Genomic DNA, 17,194 nt, shown 5'->3' with positions numbered 1-17,194 from the left:
GGAAACGCCCCAAAGCGCAACGTGGACACATCCAAATATTTGAAAGAAAATAGAGGTGTTTTTTGCACAGTGCCTACCTGTACATTTAGGCCTGTAGCTCAGCCGCCACCTAGGGAAACCTACCAAACCTGTGCATTTCTGAAAACTAGAGACCTAGGGAAATCCAAGATGGGGTGACTTGTGTGGCTCGGACCAGGTTCTGTTACCCAGAATCCTTTGCAAACCTCAAAATTTGGCTAAAAAAACACATGTTCCTCAGATTTCTGTGGCAGAAAGTTCTGGAATCTGAGAGGAGCCACAAATTTCCTTCCACCCAGCGTTCCCCCACGTCTCCCGATAAAAATGATACCTCACTTGTATGGGTAGGACTAGCGCCTGCAACAGGAAATGCCCCAAAGCGCAACGTGGACACATCCACATTTTTGAAAGAAAACAGAGGTGTGTTTTGCAAAGTGCCTATCTGTAGATTTTGGCCTGTAGCTCAGCCGCCACCTAGGGAAACCTACCAAACCTGTGCAATACTGAAAAGTAGAGACCTAGGGGAATCCAAGATGGGGTGACTTGTGTGGCTCGGACCAGGTTCTGTTACCCAGAATCCTTTGCAAACCTCAAAATTTGGCTAAAAAAACACATATTCCTCACATTTCTGTGGCAGAAAGTTCTGGAATCTGAGAGGAGACACAAATTTCCTTCCACCCAGCGTTACCCCACGTCTTCCGATGAAAATTATAATACACTTGTGTGGGTAGGCCTAGCGCCCGCGACAGGAAACGCCCCAAAGCGCAACGTGGACACATCCAAATTTTTGAAGGAAAACAGAGGTGTTTTTTGCAAAGTGCCTACCTGTAGATTTTGGCCTGTAGCTCAGCCGCCACCTAGGGAAATCTACCAAACCTGTGCATTTCTGAAAACTAGAGACCTAGGGGAATCCAAGATGGGGTGACTTGTGTGGCTCAGACCAGGTTCTGTTACCCAGAATCCTTTGCAAACTTCAAAATGTGGCTAAAAAAACACATGCTCCTCACATTTCTGTGGCAGAAAGTTCTGGAATCCGAGAGGAGCCACAAATTTCCTTCCACCCAGCGTTCCCCCACGTCTCCTGATAAAAATGATACCTCACTTGTGTGGGTAGGCCTAGCGCCCGCAACAGGAAATGCCCCAAAGCACAACTTGGACACATCCAAATATTTGAAAGAAAACAGAGGTGTTTTTTGCAAAGTGCCTACCTGTAGATTTTGGCCTGTAGCTCAGCCGCCACCTAGGGAAACCTACCAAACCTGTGCATTTCTGAAAACTAGAGACCTAGGGAAATCCAAGATGGGGTGACTTGTGTGGCTCACACCAGGTTCTGTTACCCAGAATCCTTTGCAAACCTCAAAATTTGGCTAAAAAAACACATGTTCCTCACATTTCTGTGGCAGAAAGTTCTGGAATCTGAGAGGAGCCACAAATTTCCTTCCACCCAGCGTTCCCCCACGTCTCCCGATAAAAATGATACCTCACTTGTATGGGTAGGCCTAGCGCCTGCAACAGGAAATGCCCCAAAGCGCAACGTGGACACATCCAAATTTTTGAAAGAAAACAGAGGTGTGTTTTGCATAGTGCCTATCTGTAGATTTTGGCCTGTAGCTCAGCCGCCACCTAGGGAAACCTACCAAACCTGTGCAATACTGAAAAGTAGAGACCTAGGGGAATCCAAGATGGGGTGACTTGTGTGGCTCGGACCAGGTTCTGTTACCCAGAATCCTTTGCAAACCTCAAAATTTGGCTAAAAAAACACATATTCCTCACATTTCTGTGGCAGAAAGTTCTGGAATCTGAGAGGAGACACAAATTTCCTTCCACCCAGCATTCCCCCACGTCTCCCGATAAAAATGATACCTCACTTGTATGGGTAGGCCTAGCGCCTGCAACAGGAAATGCCCCAAAGCGCAACGTGGACACATCCAAATTTTTGAAAGAAAACAGAGGTGTGTTTTGCAAAGTGCCTATCTGTAGATTTTGGCCTGTAGCTCAGCCGCCACCTAGGGAAACCTACCAAACCTGTGCAATACTGAAAAGTAGAGACCTAGGGGAATCCAAGATGGGGTGACTTGTGTGGCTCGGACCAGGTTCTGTTACCCAGAATCCTTTGCAAACCTCAAAATTTGGCTAAAAAAAACACATATTCCTCACATTTCTGTGGCAGAAAGTTCTGGAATCTGAGAGGAGACACAAATTTCCTTCCACAAAGCGTTCCCCCACGTCTTCCGATAAAAATTATAATACACTTGTGTGGGTAGGCCTAGCGCCCGCGACAGGAAACGCCCCAAAGCGCAACGTGGACACATCCAAATTTTTGAAAGAAAACAGAGGTGTGTTTTGCAAAGTGCCTATCTGTAGATTTTGGCCTGTAGCTCAGCCGCCACCTAGGGAAACCTACCAAACCTGTGCAATACTGAAAAGTAGAGACCTAGGGGAATCCAAGATGGGGTGACTTGTGTGGCTCGGACCAGGTTCTGTTACCCAGAATCCTTTGCAAACCTCAAAATTTGGCTAAAAAAAACACATATTCCTCACATTTCTGTGGCAGAAAGTTCTGGAATCTGAGAGGAGACACAAATTTCCTTCCACAAAGCGTTCCCCCACGTCTTCCGATAAAAATTATAATACACTTGTGTGGGTAGGCCTAGCGCCCGCGACAGGAAACGCCCCAAAGCGCAACGTGGACACATCCAAATTTTTGAAGGAAAACAGAGGTGTTTTTTGCAAAGTGCCTACCTGTAGATTTTGGCCTGTAGCTCAGCCGCCACCTAGGGAAATCTACCAAACCTGTGCATTTCTGAAAACTAGAGACCTAGGGGAATCCAAGATGGGGTGACTTGTGTGGCTCAGACCAGGTTCTGTTACCCAGAATCCTTTGCAAACCTCAAAATTTGGCTAAAAAAACACATGTTCCTCACATTTCTGTGGCAGAAAGTTCTGGAATCTGAGAGGAGCCACAAATTTCCTTCCACCCAGCGTTCCCCCACGTCTCCCGATAAAAATGATACCTCACTTGTGTGGGTAGGCCTAGCGCCTGCGACAGGAAATGCCCCAAAGCGCAACGTGGACACATCCAAATATTTGAAAGAAAACAGAGGCGTGTTTTGCAAAGTGCCTACCTGTAAATTTTGGCCTGTAGCTCAGCCGCCACCTAGGGAAACCTACCAAACCTGTGCATTTCTGAAAAGTAGAGAGCTAGGGGAATCCAAGATGGGGTGACTTGTGTGGCTCGGACCAGGTTCTCTTACCCAGAATCCTTTGCAAACCTCAAAATTTGGCTAAAAAAACACATGTTCCTCAATTTTCTGTGGCAGAAAGTTCTGGAATCTGAGAGGGGACACAAATTTCCTTACACCCAGCGTTCCCCCACTTTTTCCGATAAAAATGATAATTCACTTGTGTGGGTAAGCCTAGCGCCCGCGACAGGAAACGTCCCAAAGCGCAACGTGGACACATCCAAATTTCTGAAGGAAAACAGAGGTGTGTTTTGCAAAGTGCCTATCTGTAGATTTTGGCCTGTAGCTCAGCCGCCACCTAGGGAAACCTACCAAACCTGTGCAATACTGAAAAGTAGAGACCTAGGGGAATCCAAGATGGGGTGACTTGTGTGGCTCGGACCAGGTTCTGTTACCCAGAATCCTTTGCAAACCTCAAAATTTGGCTAAAAAAAACACATATTCCTCACATTTCTGTGGCAGAAAGTTCTGGAATCTGAGAGGAGACACAAATTTCCTTCCACAAAGCGTTCCCCCACGTCTTCCGATAAAAATTATAATACACTTGTGTGGGTAGGCCTAGCGCCCGCGACAGGAAACGCCCCAAAGCGCAACGTGGACACATCCAAATTTTTGAAGGAAAACAGAGGTGTTTTTTGCAAAGTGCCTACCTGTAGATTTTGGCCTGTAGCTCAGCCGCCACCTAGGGAAATCTACCAAACCTGTGCATTTCTGAAAACTAGAGACCTAGGGGAATCCAAGATGGGGTGACTTGTGTGGCTCAGACCAGGTTCTGTTACCCAGAATCCTTTGCAAACCTCAAAATTTGGCTAAAAAAACACATGTTCCTCACATTTCTGTGGCAGAAAGTTCTGGAATCTGAGAGGAGCCACAAATTTCCTTCCACCCAGCGTTCCCCCACGTCTCCCGATAAAAATGATACCTCACTTGTGTGGGTAGGCCTAGCGCCTGCGACAGGAAATGCCCCAAAGCGCAACGTGGACACATCCAAATATTTGAAAGAAAACAGAGGCGTGTTTTGCAAAGTGCCTACCTGTAAATTTTGGCCTGTAGCTCAGCCGCCACCTAGGGAAACCTACCAAACCTGTGCATTTCTGAAAAGTAGAGAGCTAGGGGAATCCAAGATGGGGTGACTTGTGTGGCTCGGACCAGGTTCTCTTACCCAGAATCCTTTGCAAACCTCAAAATTTGGCTAAAAAAACACATGTTCCTCAATTTTCTGTGGCAGAAAGTTCTGGAATCTGAGAGGGGACACAAATTTCCTTACACCCAGCGTTCCCCCACTTTTTCCGATAAAAATGATAATTCACTTGTGTGGGTAAGCCTAGCGCCCGCGACAGGAAACGTCCCAAAGCGCAACGTGGACACATCCAAATTTCTGAAGGAAAACAGAGGTGTTTTTTGCAAAGTGCCTACCTGTAGATTTTGGCCTGTAGCTCAGCCGCCACCTAGGGAAACCTACCAAACCTGTGCATTTCTGAAAAGTAGAGAGCTAGGGGAATCCAAGATGGGGTGACCTGTGTGGCTCGGACCAGGTTCTGTTACCCAGAATGCTTTGCAAACCTCAAAATTTGGCTAAAAAAACACATGTTCCTCACTTTTCTGTGGCAGAAAGTTCTGGAATCTGAGAGGAGACACAAATTTCCTTCCACCCAACGTTCCCCCACTTTTTCCGATAAAAATGATAATTCACTTGTGTGGGTAAGCCTAGCGCCCGCGACAGGAAACGTCCCAAAGCGCAACGTGGACACATCCAAATTTCTGAAGGAAAACAGAGGTGTTTTTTGCAAGGTGCCTACCTGTAGATTTTGGCCTGTAGCTCAGCCGCCACCTAGGGAAACCTACCAAACCTGTGCATTTCTGAAAACTAGAGACCTAGGGGAATCCAAGATGGGGTGACTTGTGTGGCTCAGACCAGGTTCTGTTACCCAGAATCCTTTGCAAACCTCAAAATCTGGCAAAAAAACACATGTTCCTCACATTTCTGTGGCAGAAAGTTCTGGAATCTGAGAGGAGACACAAATTTCCTTCCACCCTGCGTTCCCCCACGTCTCCGGATAAAAATGATACCTCACTTGTGTGGGTAGGCCTAGCGCCCTCGACAGGAAACGCCCCAAAGCGTAATGTGGACACATCCAAATTTTTGAAGGAAAACAGAGGTGTTTTTTGCAAAGTGCCTACCTGTAGATTTTGGCCTGTAGCTCAGCCGCCACCTAGGGAAACCTACCAAACCTGTGCATTTCTGAAAACTAGAGACCTAGGGGAATCCAAGATGGGGTGACTTGTGTGGCTCGGATCAGGTTCTGTTACCCAGAATCCTTTGCAAACCTCAAAATTTGGCTAAAAAAACACATGTTCCTCACATTTCTGTGGCAGAAAGTTCTGGAATCTGAGAGGATCCACAAATTTCCTTCCACCCAGCGTTCCCCCACGTCTCTCGATAAAAATGATACCTCACTTGTGTGGGTAGGCCTAGCGCCCGCGACAGGAAACGCCCCAAAGCGCAACGTGGACACATCCACATTTTTGAAAGAAAACAGAGGTGTTTTTTGCAAAGTGCCTACCTGTAGATTTTGGCCTGTAGCTCAGCCGCCACCTAGGGATACCTACCAAACCTGTGCATTTCTGAAAAGTAGAGACCTAGGGGAATCCAAAACGGGGTGACGTGTGTGACTCGGACCAGGTTCTGTTACCCAGAATCTTTTGCAAACCTCAAAATTTGGCTATAAAAACACATGTTCCTCACATTTCTGTGGCAGAAAGTTCTGGAATCTGAGAGGAGCCACAAATTTCCTTCCACCCAGCGTTCCCCCACGTCTCCCGATAAAAATGATACCTCACTTGTGTGGGTAGGCCTAGCGCCTGCGACAGGAAACGCTCCAAAGCGCAACGTGGACACATCCAAATATTTGAAAGAAAACAAAGGTGTGTTTTGCAAAGTGCCTACCTGTAGATTTTGGCCTGTAGCTCAGCCGCCACCTAGGGAAACCTACCAAACCTGTGCATTTCTGAAAAGTAGAGACCTAGGGTAATCCAAAACGGGGTGACTTGTGTGACTCGTACCAGGTTCTGTTACCCAGAATCTTTTGCAAACCTCAAAATTTGGCTAAAAAAACACATGTTCCTCACATTTCTGTGGCAGAAAGTTCTGGAATCTGAGAGGAGACACAAATTTCCTTCCACCCAGCGTTCCCCCACGTCTCCCGATAAAAATGATAATTCACTTGTGTGGGTAGGCCTAGCGCCCGTGACAGGAAACGCCCCAAAGCGCACCGTGGACACATCCACATTTTTGAAGGAAAACAGAGGTGTTTTTTGCAAAGTGCCTACCTGTAGATTTTGGCCTGTAGCTCAGCCGCCACCTAGGGAAACCTACCAAACCTGTGCATTTCTGAAAACTAGAGACCTAGGGGAATCCAAGATAGGGTGACTTGTGTGGCTGGGACCAGATTCTGTTACCCAGAATGCTTTGCAAACCTCAAAATTTGGCTAAAAAAACACATGTTCCTCACATTTCTGTGTCAGAATGTTCTGGAATCTGAGAGGAGACACAAATTTCCCTCCATCCAGCGTTCCCCCACATCTCCCGATAAAAATGATACCTCACTTGTGTGGGTAGGCCTAGCGCCCGCGACAGGAAACGCCCCAAAGCGCAATGTGGACACATCCAAATTTTTGAAGGAAAACAGAGGTGTTTTTTGCAAAGTGCCTACCTGTAGATTTTGGCCTGTAGCTCAGCCGCCACCTAGGGAAACCTACCAAACCTGTGCATTTCTGAAAACTAGAGATCTAGGGGAATCCAAGATGGGGTGACTTGTGTGGCTCGGACCAGGTTCTGTTACCCAGAATCCTTTGCAAACCTCAAAATTTGGCTAAAAAAACACATGTTCCTCACAATTCTGTGGCAGAAAGCTCTGGAATCTGAGAGGAGCCACAAATTTCCTTCCACCCAGCGTTCCCACACGTCTCCCGATAAAAATGATACCTCACTTGTGTGGGTAGGCCTAGCGCCCGCGACAGAAATCGCCCCAAAGCGCAACGTGGACACATCCAAATTTTTGAAGGAAAACAGAGGTGTTTTTTGCAAAGTGCCTACCTGTAGATTTTGGCCTGTAGCTCAGCCGCCACCTAGGGAAATCTACCAAACCTGTGCATTTCTGAAAACTAGAGACCTAGGGGAATCCAAGATGGGGTGACTTGTGTGGCTCAAACCAGGTTCTGTTACCCAGAATCCTTTGCAAACCTCAAAATTTGGCTAAAAAAACACATGCTCCTCACATTTCTGTGGCAGAAAGTTCTGGAATCCGAGAGGAGCCACAAATTTCCTTCCACCCAGCGTTCCCCCACGTCTCCTGATAAAAATTATACCTCACTTGTGTGGGTAGGCCTAGCGCCCGCGACAGGAAACGCCCCAAAGCGCAACGTGGACACATCCAAATATTTGAAAGAAAACAGAGGTGTTTTTTGCAAAGTGCCTACCTGTAGATTTTGGCCTGTAGCTCAGCCGCCACCTAGGGAAACCTACCAAACCTGTGCATTTCTGAAAACTAGAGACCTAGGGAAATCCAAAATGGGGTGACTTGTGTGGCTCAGACCAGGTTCTGTTACCCAGAATCCTTTGCAAACCTCAAAATTTGGCTAAAAAAACACATGTTCCTGACATTTCTGTGGCAGAAAGTTCTGGAATCTGAGAGGAGCCACAAATTTCCTTCCACCCAGCGTTCCCCCACGTCTCCTGATAAAAATGATACTTAACTTGTGTGGGTAGGCCTAGCGCCTGCGACAGGAAACGCCCCAAAGCGCAACGTGGACACATCCAAATATTTGAAAGAAAACAGAGGTGTGTTTTGCAAAGTGCCTACCTGTAGATTTTGGCCTGTAGCTCAGCCGCCACCTAGGGAAACCTACCAAACCTGTGCATTTCTGAAAAGTACAGAGCTAGGGGAATCCAAGATGGGGTGACTTGTGTGGCTCGGACCAGGTTCTGTTACCCAGAATTCTTTGCAAACCTCAAAATTTGGCTAAAAAAACACATGTTCCTCACTTTTCTGTGGCAGAAAGTTCTGGAATCTGAGAGGAGACACAAATTTCCTTACACCCAGCGTTCCCCCACTTTTTCCGATAAAAATGATAATTCACTTGTGTGGGTAATCCTAGCGCCCGCGACAGGAAACGTCCCAAAGCGCAACGTGGACACATCCAAATTTCTGAAGGAAAACAGAGGTGTTTTTTGCAAAGTGCCTACCTGTAGATTTTGGCCTGTAGCTCAGCCGCCACCTAGGGAAACCTACCAAACCTGTGCATTTCTGAAAACTAGAGACCTAGGGAAATCCAAGATGGGGTGACTTGTGTGGCTCAGACCAGGTTCTGTTACCCAGAATCCTTTGCAAACCTCAAAATTTGGCAACAAAAACACATGTTCCTCACATTTCTGTGGCAGAAAGTTCTGGAATCTGAGAGGAGCCACAAATTTCCTTCCACCCAGCGTTCCCCCACGTCTCCCGATAACAATGATACCTCACTTGTGTGGGTAGGCCTAGCGCCTGCGACAGGAAACACCCCAAAGCGCAACGTGGACACATCCAAATTTCTGAAGGAAAACAGAGGTGTTTTTTGCAAAGTGCCTACCTGTAGATTTTGGCCTGTAGCTCAGCCGCCACCTAGGGAAACCTACCAAACCTGTGCATTTCTGAAAAGTAGAGAGCTAGGGGAATCCAAGATGGGGTGACTTGTGTGGCTCGGACCAGGTTCTGTTACCCAGAATCCTTTGCAAACCTCAAAATTTGGCTAAAAAAACACATGTTCCTCACTTTTCTGTGGCAGAAAGTTCTGGAATCTGAGAGGAGACACAAATTTCCTTCCACCCAGCGTTCCCCCACTTTTTCCGATAAATATGATAATTCACTTGTGTGGGTAAGCCTAGCGTCCGCGACAGGAAACGTCCCAAAGCGCAACGTGGACACATCCAAATTTCTGAAGGAAAACAGAGGTGTTTTTTGCAAAGTGCCTACCTGTAGATTTTGGCCTGTAGCTCAGCCGCCACCTAGGGAAACCTACCAAACCTGTGCATTTCTGAAAACTAGAGACCTAGGGGAATCCAAGATGGGTTGACTTGTGTGGCTGTGACCAGATTCTGCTACCCAGAATCCTTTGCAAACCTCAAAATCTGGCAAAAAAAACACATGTTCCTCAGATTTCTGTGGCAGAAAGTTCTGGAATCTGAGAGGAGACACAAATTTCCTTCCACCCAGCGTTCCCCCACATCTCCCGATAAAAATGATACCTCACTTGTGTGGGTAGGCCTAGCGCTCGCGACAGGAAACGCCCCAAAGCGCAACGTGGACACATCCAAATTTTTGAAGGAAAACAGAGGTGTTTTTTGCAAAGTGCCTACCTGTAGATTTTGGCCTGTAGCTCAGCCGCCACCTAGGGAAACCTACCAAACCTGTGCATTTCTGAAAACTAGAGACCTAGGGGAATCCAAGATAGGGTGACTTGTGTGGCTCGGACCAGGTTCTGTTACCCAGAATCCTTTGCAAACCTCAAAATTTGGCTAAAAAAACACATGTTCCTCACATTTCTGTGGCAGAAAGTTCTGGAATCTGAGAGGATCCACAAATTTCCTTCCACCCAGCGTTCCCCCACGTCTCTCGATAAAAATGATACCTCACTTGTGTGGGTAGGCCTAGCGCCCGCGACAGGAAACGCCCCAAAGCGCAACGTGGACACATCCACATTTTTTAAAGAAAACAGAGGTGTTTTTTGCAAAGTGCCTACCTGTAGATTTTGGCCTGTACCTCAGCCGCCACCTAGGGAAACCTACCAAACGTGTGCATTTCTGAAAACTAGAGACCTAGGGAAATCCAATATGGGGTGACTTGTGTGGCTCGGACCAGGTTCTGTTACCCAGAATCCTTTGCAAACCTCAAAATTTGGCTAAAAAAACACATGTTCCTCACATTTCTGTGGCAGAAAGTTCTGGAATCTGAGAGGAGCCACAAATTTCCTTCCACCCAGCGTTCCCCCACGTCTCCCGATAAAAATGATACCTCACTTGTGTGGGTAGGCCTAGCGCCCGCGACAGGAAACGCCCCAAAGGGCAACGTGGACACATCCAAATTTTTTAAAGAAAACAGAGGTGTTTTTTGCAAAGTGCCCACCTGTAGATTTTGGCCTGTAGCTCAGCCGCCACCTAGGGAAACCTACCAAACCTGTGCATTTCTGAAAAGTAGAGACCTAGGGGAATCCAAGATGGGGAGACTTGTGTGGCTCGGACCAGGTTCTGTTACCCAGAATCCTTTGCAAACCTCAAAATTTGGCTAAAAAAACACATGTTCCTCACATTTCAGTGGCAGAAAGTTCTGGAATCTGAGAGGAGCCACAAATTTCCTTCCACCCAGCGTTCCCCCACGTCTCCCGATAAAAATGATAATTCACTTGTGTGGGTAGGCCTAGCGCCCGTGACAGGAAACGCCCCAAAGCGCAACGTGGACACATCCAAATTTTTGAAGGAAAACAGAGGTGTTTTTTGCAAAGTGCCTACCTGTAGATTTTGGCCTGTAGCTCAGCCGCCACCTAGGGAAACCTACCAAACCTGTGCATTTCTGAAAACTAGAGACCTAGGGGAATCCAAGATGGGGTGACTTGTGTGGCTGGGACCAGATTCTGTTACCCAGAATGCTTTGCAAACCTCAAAATTTGGCTAAAAAAACACATGTTCCTTACATTTCTGTGTCAGAAAGTTCTGGAATCTTAGAGGAGACACAAATTTCCTTCCACCCAGCGTTCCCCCACATCTCCCGATAAAAATGATACCTCACTTGTGTGGGTAGGCCTAGCGCCCGCGACAGGAGACGCCCCAAAGCGCAACGTGGACACATCCAAATTTTTGAAAGAAAACAGAGGTGTTTCTTGCAAAGTGCCTACCTGTAGATTTTGGCCTGTAGCTCAGCCGCCACCTAGGGAAACCTACCAAACCTGTGCATTTCTGAAAACTAGAGACCTAGGGAAATCCAAGATGGGGTTACTTGTGTGGCTCAGACCAGGTTCTGTTACCCAGAATCCTTTGCAAACCTCAAAATTTGGCTAAAAAAACATATGTTCCTCACTTTTCTGTGGCAGAAAGTTCTGGAATCTGAGAGGAGCCACAAATTTCCTTCCACCCAGCGTTTCCCCACGTCTCCTGATAAAAATGATACCTCACTTGTGTGGGTAGGCCTAGCGCCTGCGACAGGAAACGCCCCAAAGCGCAACGTGGACACATCCAAATATTTGAAAGAAAACAGAGGTGTGTTTTGCAAAGTGCCTACCTGTAGATTTTGGCCTGTAGCTCAGCTGCCACCTAGGGAAACCTACCAAACCTGTGCATTTCTGAAAAGTACAGAGCTAGGGGAATCCAAGATGGGGTGACTTGTGTGGCTCGGACCAGGTTCTGTTACCCAGAATCCTTTGCAAACCTCAAAATTTGGCTAAAAAAACACATGTTCCTCACTTTTCTGTGGCAGAAAGTTCTGGAATCTGAGAGGAGACACAAATTTCCTTACACCCAGCGTTCCCCCACTTTTTCCGATAAAAATGATAATTCACTTGTGTGGGTAAGCCTAGCGCCCGCGACAGGAAACGTCCCAAAGCGCAACGTGGACACATCCAAATTTCTGAAGGAAAACAGAGGTGTTTTTTGCAAAGTGCCTACCTGTAGATTTTGGCCTGTAGCTCAGCCGGCACCAAGGGAAACCTACCAAACCTGTGCATTTCTGAAAACTAGAGACCTAGGGAAATCCAAGATGGGGTGACTTGTGTGGCTCAGACCAGGTTCTGTTACCCAGAATCCTTTGCAAACCTCAAAATTTGGCAACAAAAACACATGTTCCTCACATTTCTGTGGCAGAAAGTTCTGGAATCTGAGAGGAGCCACAAATTTCCTTCCACCAAGCGTTCCCCCACGTCTCCCGATAAAAATGATACCTCACTTGTGTGGGTAGGCCTAGCGTCTGCGACAGGAAACACCCCAAAGCGCAACGTGGACACATCCAAATATTTGAAAGAAAACAGAGGTGTGTTTTGCAAATTGCCTACCTGTAGATTTTGGCCTGTAGCTCAGCCGCCACCTAGGGAAACCTACCAAACCTGTGCATTTCTGAAAAGTAGAGAGCTAGGGGAATCCAAGATGGGGTGACTTGTGTGGCTCGGACCAGGTTCTGTTACCCAGAATCCTTTGCAAACCTCAAAATTTGGCTAAAAAAACACATGTTCCTCACTTTTCTGTGGCAGAAAGTTCTGGAATCTGAGAGGAGACACAAATTTCCTTCCACCCAGCGTTTCCCCACTTTTTCCGATAAAAATGATAATTCACTTGTGTGGGTAAGCCTAGCGCCCGCGACAGGAAACGTCCCAAAGCGCAACGTGGACACATCCAAATTTCTGAAGGAAAACAGAGGTGTTTTTTGCAAAGTGCCTACCTGTAGATTTTGGCCTGTAGCTCAGCCGCCACCTAGGGAAACCTACCAAACCTGTGCATTTCAGAAAACTAGAGACCTAGGGGAATCCAAGATGGGGTGACTTGTGTGGCTGGGACCAGATTCTGCTACCCAGAATCCTTTGCAAACCTCAAAATCTGGCAAAAAAACACATGTTCCTCACATTTCTGTGGCAGAATGTTCTGGAATCTGAGAGGAGACACAAATTTCCTTCCACCCAGCGTTCCCCCACGTCTCCCGATAAAAATGATACCTCACTTGTGTGGGTAGGCCTAGCGCCCGCGACAGGAAACGCCCCAAAGCGCAACGTGGACACATCCAAATTTTTGAAGGAAAACAGAGGTGTTTTTTGCAAAGTGCCTACCTGTAGATTTTGGCCTGTAGCTCAGCCGCCACCTAGGGAAACCTACCAAACCTGTGCATTTCTGAAAACTAGAGACCTAGGGGAATCCAAGATGGGGTGACTTGTGTGGCTCGGACCAGGTTCTGTTACCCAGAATCCTTTGCAAACCTCAAAATTTGGCTAAAAAAACACATGTTCCTCACATTTCTATGGCAGAAAGTTCTGGAATCTGAGAGGATCCACAAATTCCTTCCACCCAGCGTTCCCCCACGTCTCTCGATAAAAATGATACCTCACTTGTGTGGGTAGACCTAGCGCCCGCGACAGGAAACGCCCCAAAGCGCAACGTGGACACATCCACATTTTTGAAAGAAAACAGAGGTGTTTTTTGCAAAGTGCCTACCTGTAGATTTTGGCCTGTACCTCAGCCGCCACCTAGGGAAACCTACCAAACCTGTGCATTTCTGAAAACTAGAGACCTAGGGAAATCCAAGATGGGGTGACTTGTGTGGCTCGGACCAGGTTCTGTTACCCAGAATCCTTTGCAAACCTCAAAATTTGGCTAAAAAAACACATGTTCCTCACATTTCTGTGGCAGAAAGTTCTGGAATCTGAGAGGAGCCACAAATTTCCTTCCACCCAGCGTTCCCCCACGTCTTCCGATAAAAATGATACCTCACTTGTGCCTAGCGCCCGCGACAGGAAACGCCCCAAAGGGCAACGTGGACAAATCCACATTTTTTAAAGAAAACAGAGGTGTTTTTTGCAAAGTGCCTACCTGTAGATTTTGGCCTGTAGCTCAGCCGCCACCTAGGGAAACCTACCAAACCTGTGCATTTCTGAAAAGTAGAGACCTAGGGGAATCCAAGATGGGGTGACTTGTGTGGCTCGGACCAGGTTCTGTTACCCAGAATCTTTTGCAAACCTCAAAATTTGGCTAAAAAAACACATGTTCCTCACATTTCTGTGGCAGAAAGTTCTGGAATCTGAGAGGAGACACAAATTTCCTTCCACCCAGCGTTCCCCCACGTCTCCCGATAAAAATGATAATTCACTTGTGTGGGTAGGCCTAGCGCCCGTGACAGGAAACGCCCCAAAGCGCAACGTGGACACATCCAAATTTTTGAAGGAAAACAGAGGTGTTTTTTGCAAAGTGCCTACCTGTAGATTTTGGCCTGTAGCTCAGCCGCCACCTAGGGAAACCTACCAAACCTGTGCATTTCTGAAAACTAGAGACCTAGGGGAATCCAAGATGGGGTGACTTGTGTGGCTCGGACCAGGTTCTGTTACCCAGAATCCTTTGCAAACCTCAAAATTTGGCTAAAAAAATACATGTTCCTCACAATTCTGTGGCAGAAAGCTCTGGAAACTGAGAGGAGCCACAAATTTCCTTCCACCCAGCGTTCCCTCACATCTCCCGAAAAAAATGATACCTCACTTGTGTGGGTAGGCCTAGCGCCCGCGACAGAAATCGCCCCAAAGCGCAACGTGGACACATCCAAATTTTTGAAGGAAAACAGATGTGTTTTTTGCAAAGTGCCTACCTGTAGATTTTGGCCTGTAGCTCAGCTGCCTCCTAGGGAAATCTACCAAACCTGTGCATTTCTGAAAAGTAGAGAGCTAGGGGAATCCAAGATGGGGTGACTTGTGTGGCTCGGACCAGGTTCTGTTACCCAGAATCCTTTGCAAACCTCAAAATTTGGCTAAAAAAACACATGTTCCTCACTTTTCTGTGGCAGAAAGTTCTGGAATCTGAGAGGAGACACAAATTTCCTTCCACCCAGCGTTCCCCCACTTTTTCCGATAAAAATGATAATTCACTTGTGTGGGTAAGCCTAGCGCCCGCGACAGGAAACGTCCCAAAGCGCAACGTGGACACATCCACATTTTTGAAGGAAAACAGAGGTGTTTTTTGCAAAGTGCCAACCTGTAGATTTTGGCCTGTAGATCAGCCGCCACCTAGGGAAACCTACCAAACCTGTGCATTTCTGAAAACTAGAGACCTAGGGGAATCCAAGATGGGGTGACTTGTGTGGCTGGGACCAGATTCTGTTACCCAGAATGCTTTGCAAACCTCAAAATTTGGCTAAAAAAACACATGTTCCTCACATTTCTGTGGCAGAAAGTTCTGGAATCTGAGAGGAGACACAAATTTCCTTCCACCCAGCGTTCCCCCTCATCTCCCGATAAAAATGATACCTCACTTGTGTGGGTAGGCCTAGCGCCCGCGACGGGAAACGCCCCAAAGCGCAACGTGGACACATCCAAATTTTTGAAGGAAAACAGAGGTGTTTTTTGCAAAGTGCCTACCTGTAGATTTTGGCCTGTAGCTCAGCCGCCACCTAGGGAAACCTACCAAACCTGTGCATTTCTGAAAAGTAGAGACCTAGGGGAATCCAAGATGGGGTGACTTGTGTGGCTCGGACCAGGTTCTGTTACCCAGAATCCTTTGCAAACCTCAAAATTTGGCTCAAAAAACACATGTTCCTCACAATTCTGTGGTAAAAAGCTCTGGAATCTGAGAGGAGCCACAAATTTCCTTCCACCCAGCGTTCCCCCACGTCTCCCGATAAAAATGATACCTCACTTGTGTGGGTAGGCCTAGCGCCCGCGACAGAAATCGCCCCAAAGCGCAACGTGGACACATCGAAATTTTTGAAGGAAAACAGAGGTGTTTTTTGCAAAGTGCCTACCTGTAGATTTTGGCCTGTAGCTCAGCCGCCACCTAGGGAAACCTACCAAACCTGTACATTTCTGAAAACTAGAGACCTAGGGGAATCCAAGATGGGGTGACTTGTGTGGCTCGGACCAGGTTCTGTTACCGAGAATCCTTTGCAAACCTAAAACATGTGGCTAAAAAAACACATGTTCCTCACATTTCTGTGTTAGAAAGTTCTGGAATCTGAGAGGAGCCACAAATTTCCTTCCACCCAGCGTTCCCCCACGTCTCCCGATAAAAATGATACCTCACTTTTGTGGATAGGCCTAGCGCCCGCGACAGGAAACGCCCCAAAGCGAAACGTGGACACATCCACATTTTTTAAAGAAAACAGAGGTGTTTTTTGCAAAGTGCCTACCTGTAGATTTTGGCCTGTAGCTCAGCCGCCACCTAGGGAAACCTACCAAACCTGTGCATTTCTGAAAACTAGAGACCTAGGGAAATCCAAGATGGGGTGACTTGTGTGGCTCGGACCAGGTTCTGTTACCCAGAATGCTTTGCAAACCTCAAAATTTGGCTAAAAAAACACATGTTCCTCACATTTCTGTGGCAGAAAGTTCTGGAATCTGAGAGGAGACACAAAAAATTTCCTTCCACCCAACGTTCCCCCACGTCTCCCGATAAAAATTATAATTCACTTGTGTGGGTAGGCCTAGCGCCCGCGACAGGAAACGCCCCAAAGCGCAACGTGGACACATCCAAATTTTTGAAGGATAACAGAGGTGTTTTTTGCAAAGTGCCTACCTGTAGATTTTGGCCTGTAGCTCAGCCGCCACCTAGGGAAACCTACCAAACCTGTGCATTTCTGAAAACTAGAGACCTAGGGGAATCCAAGATGGGGTGACTTGTGTGGCTCGGACCAGGTTCTGTTACCCAGAATCATTTGCAAACCTTAAAATTTGGCTAAAGAAACACATGTTCCTCACATTTCTGTGGCAGAAAGTTCTGGAATCTGAGAGGAGCCACAAATTTCCTTCCACACAGCGTTCCCCCATGTCTCCCGATAAAAATGATACCTCACTTGTGTGGGTAGGCCTAGCGCCCGCGACAGGAAATGCCCCAAAGCGCAACGTGGACACATCCAAATTTTTCAAAGAAAACAGAGGTGTTTTTTGCAAAGTGCCTACCTGTAGATTTTGGCCTGTAGCTCAGCCGCCACCTAGGGAAACCTACCAAACCTGTGCATTTCTGAAAACTAGAGACCTAGGGGAATCCAAGATGGGGTGACTTGTGTGGCTCAGACCAGGTTCTGTTACCCAGAATCCTTTGCAAACCTCAACATTTGGCTAAAAAAACACATGCTCCTCACATTTCTGTGGCAGAAAGTTTTGGAATCTGAGAGGAGCCACAAATTTCCTTCCACCCAGCGTTCCCCCACGTCTCCTGATAAAAATGA

The sequence above is a fragment of the Pleurodeles waltl genome, chromosome 3_1, assembly GCF_031143425.1.
Source record: "Pleurodeles waltl isolate 20211129_DDA chromosome 3_1, aPleWal1.hap1.20221129, whole genome shotgun sequence".
NCBI classification, from domain to species: Eukaryota; Metazoa; Chordata; class Amphibia; order Caudata; family Salamandridae; genus Pleurodeles; species Pleurodeles waltl.
This window is presented reverse-complemented; position numbering follows the sequence as displayed.